The sequence below is a fragment of the Borostomias antarcticus genome (genome assembly GCF_949987555.1).
Source record: "Borostomias antarcticus genome assembly, chromosome: 16".
Lineage (NCBI taxonomy): Eukaryota > Metazoa > Chordata > Actinopteri > Stomiiformes > Stomiidae > Borostomias > Borostomias antarcticus.
The window spans coordinates 15,923,284-15,936,617 of NC_140249.1; positions in this window are offsets into that span (position 1 = coordinate 15,923,284).

The window sequence follows — 13,334 nt, forward strand, 5'->3', positions numbered from 1 at the left end:
AAAAGACTTTACAAATGTTATCTATGGCACCTTTAAATGGTCCAGATTGCTTATGTTCTGAAATGTGAATAAGCAGCTACTGTACCAGTCTCAGACAAGCATAGTGTCAGCAAAAGACAAATAATAAACAGTTAACTTGCAACATAATGTTTCCTTGGCAACATTTCACTTGTCCACCGAAGCATCTCAAACAGATGTACTGTATAGGCTACAAGAATAGATTCACAGCATTCTAATAAAAGACAATAGGAAAACTTTTATTTAATGAATGAATTGATGTGCGCCATTTAGGCCCATTCTAGTATAATGTTAAGTCTTGTCCTGATTTTTTTTTTACCACAACGTCGCGCAGCCGTGGTCTGTAGAGAGATGCAGTCGGTCAGTCATGGGTCTTGTGACCACTACAGGAATGCTTCACTCATTTGCTGGTCACAAACAGGGGGATTGAAAAGGGGAACACTTCTCAATTTGCAGGTCACTGACAGGAATAGAATAGAATAGAATGGAAATGTGTAACAAGTACGGGTACAGGTACATTGGAATTCTTGTGATCGCTTGTCCTTACAGTATCTTATCAGTGCTAATCACTTCCTCATTCCAGTCCTATGTACTCAGCTAGACATTTAAAGGTTCCCAAACTGGCAATTTACTATACTATCCGTCATCTAGCAGTCGATCAGTATCAGTCTTTCTAATTGTTCGGGTGTTGTTTTAAGTGCTCAAGTGTAACAGCAGTCCATTGTTGTCTATTGTATAGACAAGGTGCAATGGACTGCACTTATATAGCGCTTTTCCACCTTAGCGGCACTCAAAGCGCTTTACAATGGCCTCTCATTCACCCATTCACACACACACACCATGGCCTCTCATTCACCCATACATTCACACGGCGGCAGCTGCCATGCAAGGTGCTCATTGGGAGCAATTTGGGGTTAGGTGTCTTGCTCAAGGACACTTCGACATGTGGACAGTCAGAGCTGGAATTCGAACCACTGACCCTTTGATCAATGACTGACCCTCTCTACCAACTGAGCTACAGCCGCCCCAGGGTGGGCTGATTTAAAAACAATGAGAAGTCCCACACATCCAGCATAGATGCTGCATGTCTTTTTTTCTACAAGCTATCTATGTAGCTGATTGGCCAGATCACAGCACAAATACCAAAATAACACATAACACTTCCTGGGCACCATCATCTCCTGTGACCTTTTTTTCACCAAAAAAGCACAGCAGGGGATGTACCTCCTGAGGCAGCTGAAGAAATTCAACCAGCCAAAGGCAGTGATGGTTCTCTTCTACACTTCCATCATAGAGTCCATCCTCACCTCCTCCATCACCATCTGGTTCTCAGCCCCAACAGACAAAGACAAGGCCAGACAGCAGCGCATCATCCGCTCCGCTGAGAGGGTGATTGGTTGTAGACTGTCATCCCTACAGGACCTGCCCGCCTCCGGGGCCAGAAAGATCGTGGCAGACCCCTCCCATCCCGGTCTCTTTGAACCACTCCCCTGTGGCAGAAAACTGCAACTCCTATCGGGACTTGGTCCATGCACCACATAAACAGTTTCTTCCCCAAAGCCATTAGACTGATCAACAAGGCTCGTGTCCCCCCACGCCCCCCCCCCCCCCACCCGCTCCCCCACACACTGACTCTATAGCCTTTGCACCACTTGCACTCGACCTCTGATTGTACCACATAACCCAATGGCACACACACTGCGCTCATTGTATAGAACATAGCTCATCTACCACACTACACTCTGCACTCTCACTGTATATGCACTCACCACACTCCATTCTGTATATATTGTGTAATCTTGCATTTGTGCCTTTCTTTTTATTGATTATATTGTATCTTGTATTGCACTGTACAGTATTTTGTGATTGCGCTGCCCTGTCTTCTCCATCAGTGTACGCCATGGCGTGGCCATGTATTACCCTTATCAAATTCCTAGCATATGTACATGAAAACTGATCTTGAATGTCTTGAAAACATGGTTTACAATAGCATGTCACCTTTTTCAGGCCTACCTACAATACCTTTTCACCAGCCGCCACTGTGAACAGCCATCGTCTCTTATAAGTACAAAGTGCGCTCCCACGCAGGGGCGGACGTTTAGAAAAGGCGCGCACAGCACATTATTATCTTAATTAGCAAAATATGTAATGTAAATTAATAAACAAAGTAGGCTACTACTAGCCATAAATAGCTAGCAAACTACCTAGCTGCATATGTTGCTGTGAGTGATATTAGTCTACATTACAGTCATTTAGAAGACTACTTTATCCAAACTGACTTTAATGTAGGTCAGTACTACAAAACTACTATTACAACTACTACTACACACACCCTAAAGAAAGCCAGCAATCGCAACATCACTGCTTGGTGTCACACACGCACACACACATGTACACACACGCACATGCACGCACACAAACACACATTCTAGAAAACTAGCTGAGGTACTTAGATAGGCTGTTAATTTGTGATAACTGTAGGCCTACCTGCTATGCTTTCCTGTCACAGTAGTCACACTAGATGGTGGGGTGCCTGAAGGTTGTCACGGTGATGTTGTGAAGATGCGCATTATCTTACAGCAATCCAGTAGAGTGAATGGTTATGTTAGAAGCCTACAATTAAAATTGCACTGTCTGTTACTGTTTAAGTACATTAGCCTGTATGCCCACTCATTATAGCACATTAGCTGATGGTAACAACTAGGCCGACTTATATTAGATAGGTTGTTGTTCATTTGTGATAACTGTACCTGCTATGCTTTCCTGTCACAGAGTCGTCGACTGACTGACTGTCGCAACTATGGAGTCCTTATCGCGTGCGCATGCAGGCGCGTTTGTTTCGTGCTGCCGCTGCGGTAGCTAGGAAAACAAGAGAGAGGGTCGGTAGGGTAGCAAGAGAGTAAAAACTTATTTTCAAATCTGTTAGGCGGACAGGCTCTGCGCAACAGGAATTTGTTTATAAAAAAAAGGTTTAGCCTGCAGAAAAAAGGCACTTCTCTGTGAGGTGAGAGGCGAAAAGGACAGGGTCTCCCGCCCCCCTTGAGGTCTATGAGTGCACGTGCCGGGTCTATGGAGACAACGTAGGCTGAAACCATGGCATTAGTCTACGCCTACACGTGCCCACGTATAGGGTAATCGTGACAGCCTGTTATTTCCACTCCATAATGCTCAGGTGGCTGAGACGCTAGAGCTATGTGAATTAGGCTACCCTTGCTCATCGTTGGGCCTAACTACCATTCGCCCTTGTATCTTCTTGAGTGTCTTCAAAGACGCCAAACAAATCAATTAACAGCCTTTTTCTCCCAACATTCTTAGAACTGCCAACTTTGGACGATTGTGATGCCGGTGTTGGTTCGTCAGTGCTGGGTCACAATGTGCAAGCAGACGGACATTCCCACGTCATAGACGCGTTTCTGACGTGCGATAGCTTATGGCAGCTGCTCGCGTCACTTTCACGAGGCTTATAGCCGATATTAGAGAATCGTTTGTTGGGTACAAAGGGATGACTCAATGAAGTCTATTTTTGGTCTTTCCGTGTCAGATAACAGAACTTTTAAGGGATGGGGGCTTGCGCTGCCCCGACCGAAGTGGTGCTGAAAGAACAGCTCCTGGGTTGGTAACCCACACCAATTGCCTATCCTGAATAAAGGCGGTACAGGGCGCATTTTTGAAATATATTGACAAACGTGTAAACATTTTGCATTCGTTGTAGAGAATTCAAGTCCTTCTAAATAATTGGCTACACCTCGCAACAGGCATTTTTTCCCACATCAAAGACACCGTATACCGATAAGCTTCTTTGAGGCAATGCGAATGGAATCAATGTTTCAGTCGATTGTTGCCGAGAGCATCGTGAAATTGCATTTAATCTATCCTAGTCAGTAGGTTTTAATCCCATGCATCTACCGAGGATGCATTGATTGGCGTTGCTAATAGTCCATTTTTACATAGTCCAAATTAGCTTAATCTCTATATTGGCTATATAAAGACAAAACGCATGGAGAAAAGAGGAAAAGAGGCAGAATTAAGGCATTGAGACAAAAGTATGGCCACAAAAGACCACACAAAGTGTCCTGCCAACAGTTTGTAGGCTAGACCGGAGACAAGCAGCGAGGGAAGGCATATGTGCTTTGTGATGATGAGACGTGGAGCTTTGCTCTTACCTAAATGAGTTTTCTTTTGGTGCAACGGGGACGGGGGGAAAACTCCACCGTTCTCCCTTCTTCACGCGCCACTCTCCATCCAGCGGCACAGGTGCCTGCTATCCGCGGGAAACGCGACGCACCGTTACCGTCTCAATTCATCACTGCTGTCCTTTTCGTATGCTAGCTTGAAGTGTCAAAATCATTCGTGAAAATGGTTGTTCTGCTGGTTGAAATGCTTGCGATGTTGAGGTCTTGAGACCGCGGCCAGTAGCATTTCTCTGTGAGCTCGCCCCCGACTGCAGTCCCACCCCTGCAATGCAACTTCCAGCACTTGACCGGAATACACAGGAGCGCTCAATACAACGGCTGTAACGCGTTATTCTCTTATGAAACGACCGCATCATTTCAACATTTACTCTATTTCTTTTAGAGAGGGCCACCTACTCTGTTATGGAGCCCCAATATAGTTAAATCTACAGTATGCTGTAGGAAGAATATTTATTGTGATTGTGGATTTAATAATAGCCTAGCTTAATGTAAGCCTGAATGGGTAGGCTATAGGACTATTTGTAAAACCATAATTGTTGGGCAGACTATTTCTAAAGCTTGGATTTCAACGTCTGTGTGTGTGTGTGTATGTGTGTGATTGAGAGATTGAAAACCACAATATAAATAAAGATATGTGAGTGTGAGAGAGTTAGAGAGACCTTTGATGCCCTGAGACATACTCAAATTATAACCATAACACTAATTAATATGTAGGCCTACTGCACATCTATTAATCCACAGAGACCTCTCCCATAGAGAAAGAGAGAGAGAAGAGAGAGGAGAGAGAGAGAGAGATTGCACTGTGTGTGTGTGTGTGTGTGTGTGTGTGTGTGTGTGTGTGTGTGTGTGTGTGTGTGTAAATGTATTGACCCATACCTAGGTGGTAACATAATCTTGCCTACCTCCAATGTGTAACTTTGTCTGTCTTTTTAGTTTTAACCTTTAATTGTTAGATGTCTAATCTGAGAGTTAGAGAGACCTTTGATGCCCTGAGACATACTCAAATTATAACCGTAACACTAATTAATATGTAGGCCTACTGCACATCTATTAATCCACAGAGACCTCTCCCATAGAGAAAGAGAGAGAGAAGAGAGAGGAGAGAGAGACAGAGAGAGAGAGAGAGATTGCACTGTGTGTGTGTGTGTGTGTGTGTGTGTGTGTGTGTGTGTGTGTGTGTAAATGTATTGACCCATACCTAGGTGGTAACATAATCTTGCCTACCTCCAATGTGTAACTTTGTCTGTCTTTTTAGTTTTAACCTTTAATTGTTAGATGTCTAATCTGTAAACTGTAGGCTATTACTGTATGTTAATTCATTCGTTAACATTATGTAGGCTATATCTGTAACTTTGTGCTGTTTTCTTGGCCTAGTCTATTGAAAAATAGAGTTTCCATCTGACTAACCTGGTTAAATAAAGTTTAGCCTAAATAAAAAGTAAAAATAAAATAAATAAAAGCGGAGAGGGTTATTTCAATCATTCCACAGTAGAGAACGCCCACTCAATGAGCGGGGCAATGTTGTTAATAATGCTGCCCCAGGACTGCGCAGCTATACCGGATAAACCCCGCCCAGCAAACACGCAACGTCAGGGAGACGTTCAGATCATGTCTTAATAACGTCCGTCGGTCCAGAACCCCATTTGTACGTCTGCTGGACCCCTCAATATTCAAACGTCTGGCTTGGACCCCTCTAAGACGTCTGTGGACGTGCAAAACGGGTCCAATATCTGAACGTAAAAAAAAACATTCATTCTGGCTCCTAATTTGATGTCTTTGGACGTCCGAAAAAGACAAAAAAGACGTCTAAAAGACGTCTTTTAGACCTGTCTTTGCTCAGTGGGCGGTGTCACAAATTCAACATAACCATTCATCTAGATTAATTTAGCGCACATGGTAGGCTATCCTCCCTATGAATAGCCTTCAAATTGCACTGTTTTTGTTCAGTTATGCGTATTAGTTAAATGTGTGAGATTAAGATTTGGCGAAAACCCCCAAAAGACAGGACATTTAAATGAGCTCCACAATTTTACATTTGCACTAAAAAAAAGTTATCTAGCACACTCAGATGTGAAACGCAGTGGACGCAGAAAAAAAAAATGTTTAAACATGGATAAAAGCACCTAGGGCCTACTCTAAGAGAGAATGAGGGAGTAGGCTACTGTATGAATGAGGTTGTTTTAGAGGTTTGAATTGTAAGCAGCCTGCCCAGTGGTGAGTACATGTTGTTTTAAATACAGAGGCAGGCCAACATACAGTATGTATGTGTGGCTGAGGTGCCAAAGGGCGTTGTAGAAACGGCTGAGATATTGTATAGGCAGACATATTTTGACCTATCACTGCATCCTTCATGTTTGTTTGTTTGTTTGTTTGTTTGTGTGTGCGTGCAGCCTACAGACAAATTGAGAGCAGTTGTTACATTGAGAATATGTTTGTGTGAGTCACAGCAGAAGATTACAAGGTGGAGGTGGAAACTCCAGAGAGGGAAATAGACTGCTGGTACTGGATGTGGACTACAGTAGGCTACACACGCTTTGGTCAGTCTGTATGTGGCTGAGGTAGCGTGTTTCTGGTTTGTTTTCTTAGTGTGTTCTTAGTGTGCTGTTTTCAGATCTTAAGTCATGTGTAGAGAAGGGGAAGAAGCTGATGAGACCGTGCCTCCACAAGTTCCTTATCAGCTGACAAGGACTATGACATTGTCATCCTAATGTTTTATTGTTGTTCTACTGTCATTTTATGTAATTTTCAGTCAGAACAAATAAATAAATGTGCAGGCCTACAAGTGAGACTTTCTGATGAGGAAATCCCATTAAAATCTGGAGAATCAAACACACTGTATGCCTTGTTGATTAAGTCAATTCTTATCATCCATCTTTGCCAACTAAATTCCCCAGACGAAACAGAAGGTAGTCATTGGGTGCACTGTTCTCAACATCATTCGGCAATGAACTAAAATCATTGGCAATAGCTCAAACAAAACTTTCCATAACAGACAGGCTAACAGACACGCTAACAACTTCACAAGGTTTTAACACTAGCACTGTTAAAGGGGTAGTGTGCTATTTTGGACATTTAGCCCCATTTGTAGTCTGCCTTCCATGAACCTGAAACATAGAGACCATAATTTCACAGATTGTTCCAGTATTGAGCTAGCTGCAGTTTTTATGCAGGCTCTCACTGGGCTTCAATGAAAGTCAATGGGGCATATGTAAATGCGTTGAAAAACTATGAAAAAGTGTTTTTCCGAGACGGGAAGCACAGGGTGTAAGTCTCAGTATGCTCTCCAGTGAAATGTATCATAATCCGAATATTTTTACATGTTTGGCATGGCATGGCATGTATGTATGTATGTATGTATGTATGTATGTATGTATGTATGTATGTATGTATGTATGTATGTATGTATGTATGTATGTATGTATGTATGTATGTGTTTATACTTGTCATGTTTGGTCTCCCATAGAATGGGCTCCCCCCCCAAAAAAAAAAATTACAAAAGCAGGAACAGCATAACTACGAATCAAGCAAAAACGCACTGGTGCACATTGTATCTTTGCCAGACAATAGGAGGCATTTGCATGGTTTTCTGGATTTCCAGAATTGAAAGAAAATGCTCAGGAGGCCTTGTGGGAGTTAAATTCTATGCACATAAAATGAATAACAGTTAAAACATTTCAAATATATTTCTAAATAATGATTCACCAGAAGGTACTTTCTTTTCAGGCTCTGGCAGTCATGTAGTGGTGTCTGACATTCCACAACTAGCTCCTTGGAAGGAGAGCTTTATCTCTTTCTCTACAGGGTGCATACTGGACATCTCCCACGGGGCGGACACAGCCACACTGAGCAAGAAAAGAGGAGCTTAGGCACAGAGACTGAATTGCACACTTGTGAAACATCAAGCACCCTGCTCATCCCCATTTTGTCCTCCAGATATTAGGTTTACAGGTTGCGGTAACATTTCCTGCTTGTGTAGAGGTCGAGGTTTTGCTCTGGGGGGAGACTCATTATGAGGAGTTAATCCTTCTCACTTTCCTCTCATATTGTATCGATCCTCTGTCTTGCAATTACACAACAGCGTGTAACCAGGCATTAATCCCAATTACAAAGAGTTGGTATTATGAGACCCAGGGAGATAAAACAATGTTTTCTTGGAGTCGTTTGCCTGTTTGGTACAGTACTAGCCACTCTCAACCATGACAACATTAGGGATTACCATTAGACATGCTCAATGGTATCTCCTACCTGGATTTAGGTTGGGAATACAGATTTAAATGGTTTGTTTTAATATACGTTTCAATAAAACATTAATTCTATTTACACCTCATCTCTATATTTTAGAGGCTTGTGATTTTAGTTAATCTTTACTTTATTGTGTTAATCCCATTCTGACTGCTCATGCTATTATTCCACCTATCCCCCCTAATTTGGCTGTGTCAGGGAAGGGGTATGTCTAAAGAAATCTAATTTGCAATAAAACTATACTAGACATCTCCATATAACCACTGGCTATTGTTCAATAACACCATAGGACATTCAGTAACCATATATTTGACAAGAATGTATGTTTTTCTGATAAATGAGAGAAAAGTAAAGGAGTCCTCTTTTCCCATCGCCACAAAAGTACAATTTCTGCCTCAACTAAAGCTATGTTTACAGTGCTATATTTCAGTATTTGTATAGGTAAATTACATTCTGACTCCTTGATGTAGGGCAGACACCTGGCACATCTCAAATCAAAATCAAATCAAACTTTATTTGTATAGCGCATTTCATACACAGATGCAACACAATGTGCTTTACCTCAGCAAATCAGATGAAGAGTGAGCATCCTTGCAAGTTTTTTTCTGTTATCAATCCCCTATTTGGATTGGCCTAATTTGCCTCTTTTTCAGAGATTAGGGTAGGTCTAAAGAATAGCCCACAAAACAAATTCTGCACAAAAGTCCACAACAATCCATTTCATTAATAGGAGACATATGGGATATGAAAAAAGTAGTTATGTTTTGTTCTAACTCGGGTAGGGGTAAAAATCCTTTTTTTATGCACTTGTCGCTAGACTACTAATTGTTCAGTCCATTTGGGCTAGCTACATCCTGCCTTGGGTTTTATGGCGGTTGGCATCAATGTTGCATTAGCGCCATCTGCTGGACTGTCCTTCACACCATCTATCCCAGGACCAGGACCATAGCCTGTTTGAAAAGGCGCAAGACAGGAATGTCCCTGCATTTAGCTGGAGTTAAAATCACTAGCGGTGCCAGGAAGGTTATCACTGTCATTTACAGGGATCTCAGCACTTTGAGATTATTTCACAATGAAAAGTGCTTTATGAAAAAAATTAAATATGTATTATTATTACTACTATTATTAATAATAATAATGTATGCCTGACAGGGGCTTAATTGAGCTATGAATATGGCTCCCTGGTATTTCCTGGTATGAGTGGATTGCTAACAGCTGTGCAAAAGAGCCCATACTTTCACAAATTAATTTCAGGATGAAGGTGGGAAGTTAAAATTTTTACATTCAAACTTGATGCATTTCCAAGTATGTTGGACTGAGTTCCCCCAACCCACCACCACAGGAAGGACACAGAAGTAAATGATCAACCAGAATCATGACACTTCACACCCAATTTATATAAAAACATATATATATATATATTTATTGTTCTGTTACTATCGGTTAACTTGATCAACAATTATGGCGGAAGGCCAAAAGACGTACACAAATATAGAAAGCCAAGAGCTCTCTGCTGCTCAGTGGCGATTACAATGAAATGATAAAACCACAGCAAAATTCACTGTTGGCAATTACTATTCATAAATGACGTGTTTTAATGGTGAAACCATCCTCCCAACTTGTTGTTTCCAAAGTGGTTCAACTCCTTGACATTATCATCATCATTTACAAGAGCGGGGAAAATACTGTACATAATTCTGTATGCAAACACTCTTTTCCCCAAAGGCGAGAGGAATACTACACAGTATCACAACTTTGTTCAGGACAGAGACAACATCTCTCCGTTTTTCCTCCCCCAAAAAATGGGATAAAAATAAGTCAAGTAAAGCTCTCCTTTAAAAACAGACACAATATCAAGTATCTGTAAACAGATAAACAGATAAACAGATAGCGCCGCATTCTGTAAATAGTGTGGATTAAAATAGATTACATTAGATTAGATTCAATATAAATGTTCACTCTCTTGATACACGGACAGCCACCAGTGCAGTCCCCTCACATTCCTCGGTACATTTATTACAGCGACAAACCCAGACTTTGTCTCCATTTACTCTAAAGGCTTGCGTTAACGTTCTCGGAGGCATCAACGTTCTCATTAACGTTCTCGCAGGCCCAGATCCCAACAGTAGTCTGCCCACACGCCAGATGAGTGGCTGCAATGTTATTTAGATGTTGTTAGAAACCGTGGCGAAGGACAGCCAGTTAGTCACAGAGCAGGAAGTGAAATACAACATGTATAGACTTGCTTTTAAAACTGCAGGAGGATGAGAGGAGTGGAGTGGATGAGGTGCTGTCTGTCAACCTTAAACCGTTTATAATGCAACGCCTGGAACCAATCAATCTGCTGTAGATTAGTGAAAGGACAGGATGGAAGGGTTTTTCTGTTACTCAATTGCACCACATCTATCACTCTTATACAAAAGTATTTTATTTACATCAGAAATCAGAGTCCATTGACAGCATGAAGCTAAATTTAGATTTTAGATGGGCAGGATTTATGTTGGAAAAAATGACATCTCTGTACCTCAATCGTCAAAATACTTTCAGGGCTTCACAGGCTTCTTTCATTGTGTATACTGTATTCACAACAGTATGTAAAGTAGTACATACTTGTACTATGTGTTCTCAACTGTCTTATGTCCCTTACTGGTTATGCTTAAGCGTGCATTTGTCACATACGGTATATCTGCAATATTGATTCTAGGGAGGGAGACAGTCCATGAAGCAGAGCTCATTCAGCTATAATGAGTCTGAACCTACATGTGTGTGTAGGTAGCAACAACGCTGATTGAGCTGGGGAGGTGTGTAGTCACGGCCAGACCAGTAACACAAACAGGATTGACGGCTAACAGGCATGTGAGTCTCAGTGGTTGGCTGGGTTGGTCTATACAAGCAGGGTTTTAAGGCAGTGGTTGTTGTATTGTTCTATACTGATCTGGAGCTGTGAAGCATGAAGTGTAGTGGTTGACCAAGAAAACGAGCCCTACAAAGGCTGAGGCCCGAAGTTCCAAAGGATCCTTACAGTTCAGTCAGAGGCTTCCCTTCAGTCCAGGCAACCTTGTACATTCCACATGCTGCTGAGCAAGAAGACAGCCAGTAGTTCCACTAAGGCTGGAACCTTCCTGTTAGTCCATCACTTCCTCCTTTTTGAGTTCCTCTCTCCCTCAGTGACTGTTCTAGAGCTCTTCACTGAATGTGCAAACATCATAAGATCATCGATAATCCATAACCTTTCAAAAGATAAACAAGGCAATAAGACACAAACGAAAAGGAAAATTGATCGATGGTGCAGTCCCTGAAACATATAAGTTCCCCCATGCCGCCACGGTCATTTTGTCTTATAGCTCTAGACTGCAAGTTGTTCTTAACAATATGAGACTCATAACTTCGTCTTCAGCCAGACATTGTCATTAGTTATAATATGTGCCTAAAAATAAATGTTAGAGAGAGTAACTGAAAATGTTGCATATAGATAGTGATGGAAGTACATACATGTTTAAATACTGTCATTTTCGTGGGTTATAACAATTTGAAAATAATTGCACATATCCAAAGAAAAATAAAACAAAGTGTTTGTTTACCCAACACACAATAACACAAAGCCCCCCTGGCAGTTCTGAGACATTTACATAATTCTGGTTGCGCTAGGAAAACTAGCACATTGCAGTGGGAGTACGTCTGCGTCCAATTACTGGCTGACAATAAAACAAAACAAATCGGACAGCACTGGTTGTTGAGATTCCAAAGCAAAGTGATTAGTGAGTAAACTGTTTAAGGCCACTTCAAATGACTAATCTGAGAAGGTCATGATCACATCATATGATGATCTGACACTTCTGTTAAAAATATCTAAACTGCCATCTCAATATCTCTCTCTCTAATGTCAAAATAGAGAACAGATGGCACATCTTTGGTGACAAACATTTGCATAAAACTAACAGTACAAAAATAGCAAATTCCAATTATTATATTCAGAGGGTAACCATAATAAGTTTAATTTGTCTGTATATTGGGATGGCTATCGGTTACATGACAGGAAGTCCTTTTTAATTTGGCCTTTATATCAAAAGGGGCATATTTTTTAAGTGCTCCAAAGAGAAAATAGGTTGATTAATGTCCAATGACCCATACATGCGATGGTATAGATCCAACTGTGTAACCTTAACCCAAAATAAATAGATAACGTGCACTGTTTGTCCAAGTCTATTTCTTTCATCCCTTGGATGTACTAGTTACTATTCTTCATCTGTAATTAATGGCCATTGAGGAACTTCTCTATCTTAATGATTGTTGATTGAGAGAGAGGCTCTTCGATTGAGCTGTACAGCTCTTGGCAGAATACTGGAGATGTTAACACGACAGGGCCTCAACTGCACGCGCAGAATCATGATCACAGCACAACATCCAACACTCAACATCAGGGATGGTTTCCTCTCTGAGAGGAACCACTTATGAATATCAAGAAAACCAAACAGATATTCTCTGAATGATTTCCAAAATGTAAAACCACAAAATCACTGCTATGTTGATCTTTTAGTTGCTAACGTGCAAAACATTGCTCTACCTCTTCAACAAGTTTCAACACTAGAATATTCCCCATCCTTGAACACCTTGAAAATGAGGATATTCACCACTGGGTAGGAGTGTTTCACTCAAAACCATCTAAAAAAAACTCACCAGAATTTTGATTGGTGAGTGCGTTGACACACATCTGTCACACAAGATCCAGAGCAGCCAGGCAGAAGGACATTACCTAATGAGTGAGAGTCTTGTTTCTGAGGTCTCAACATGGCATACTACTGATTGATTGATTAATTGATTGATTGATTGCTTGATTGAACTTACAATCTAATTTAAACAGCATATTCTGCAACCACAATG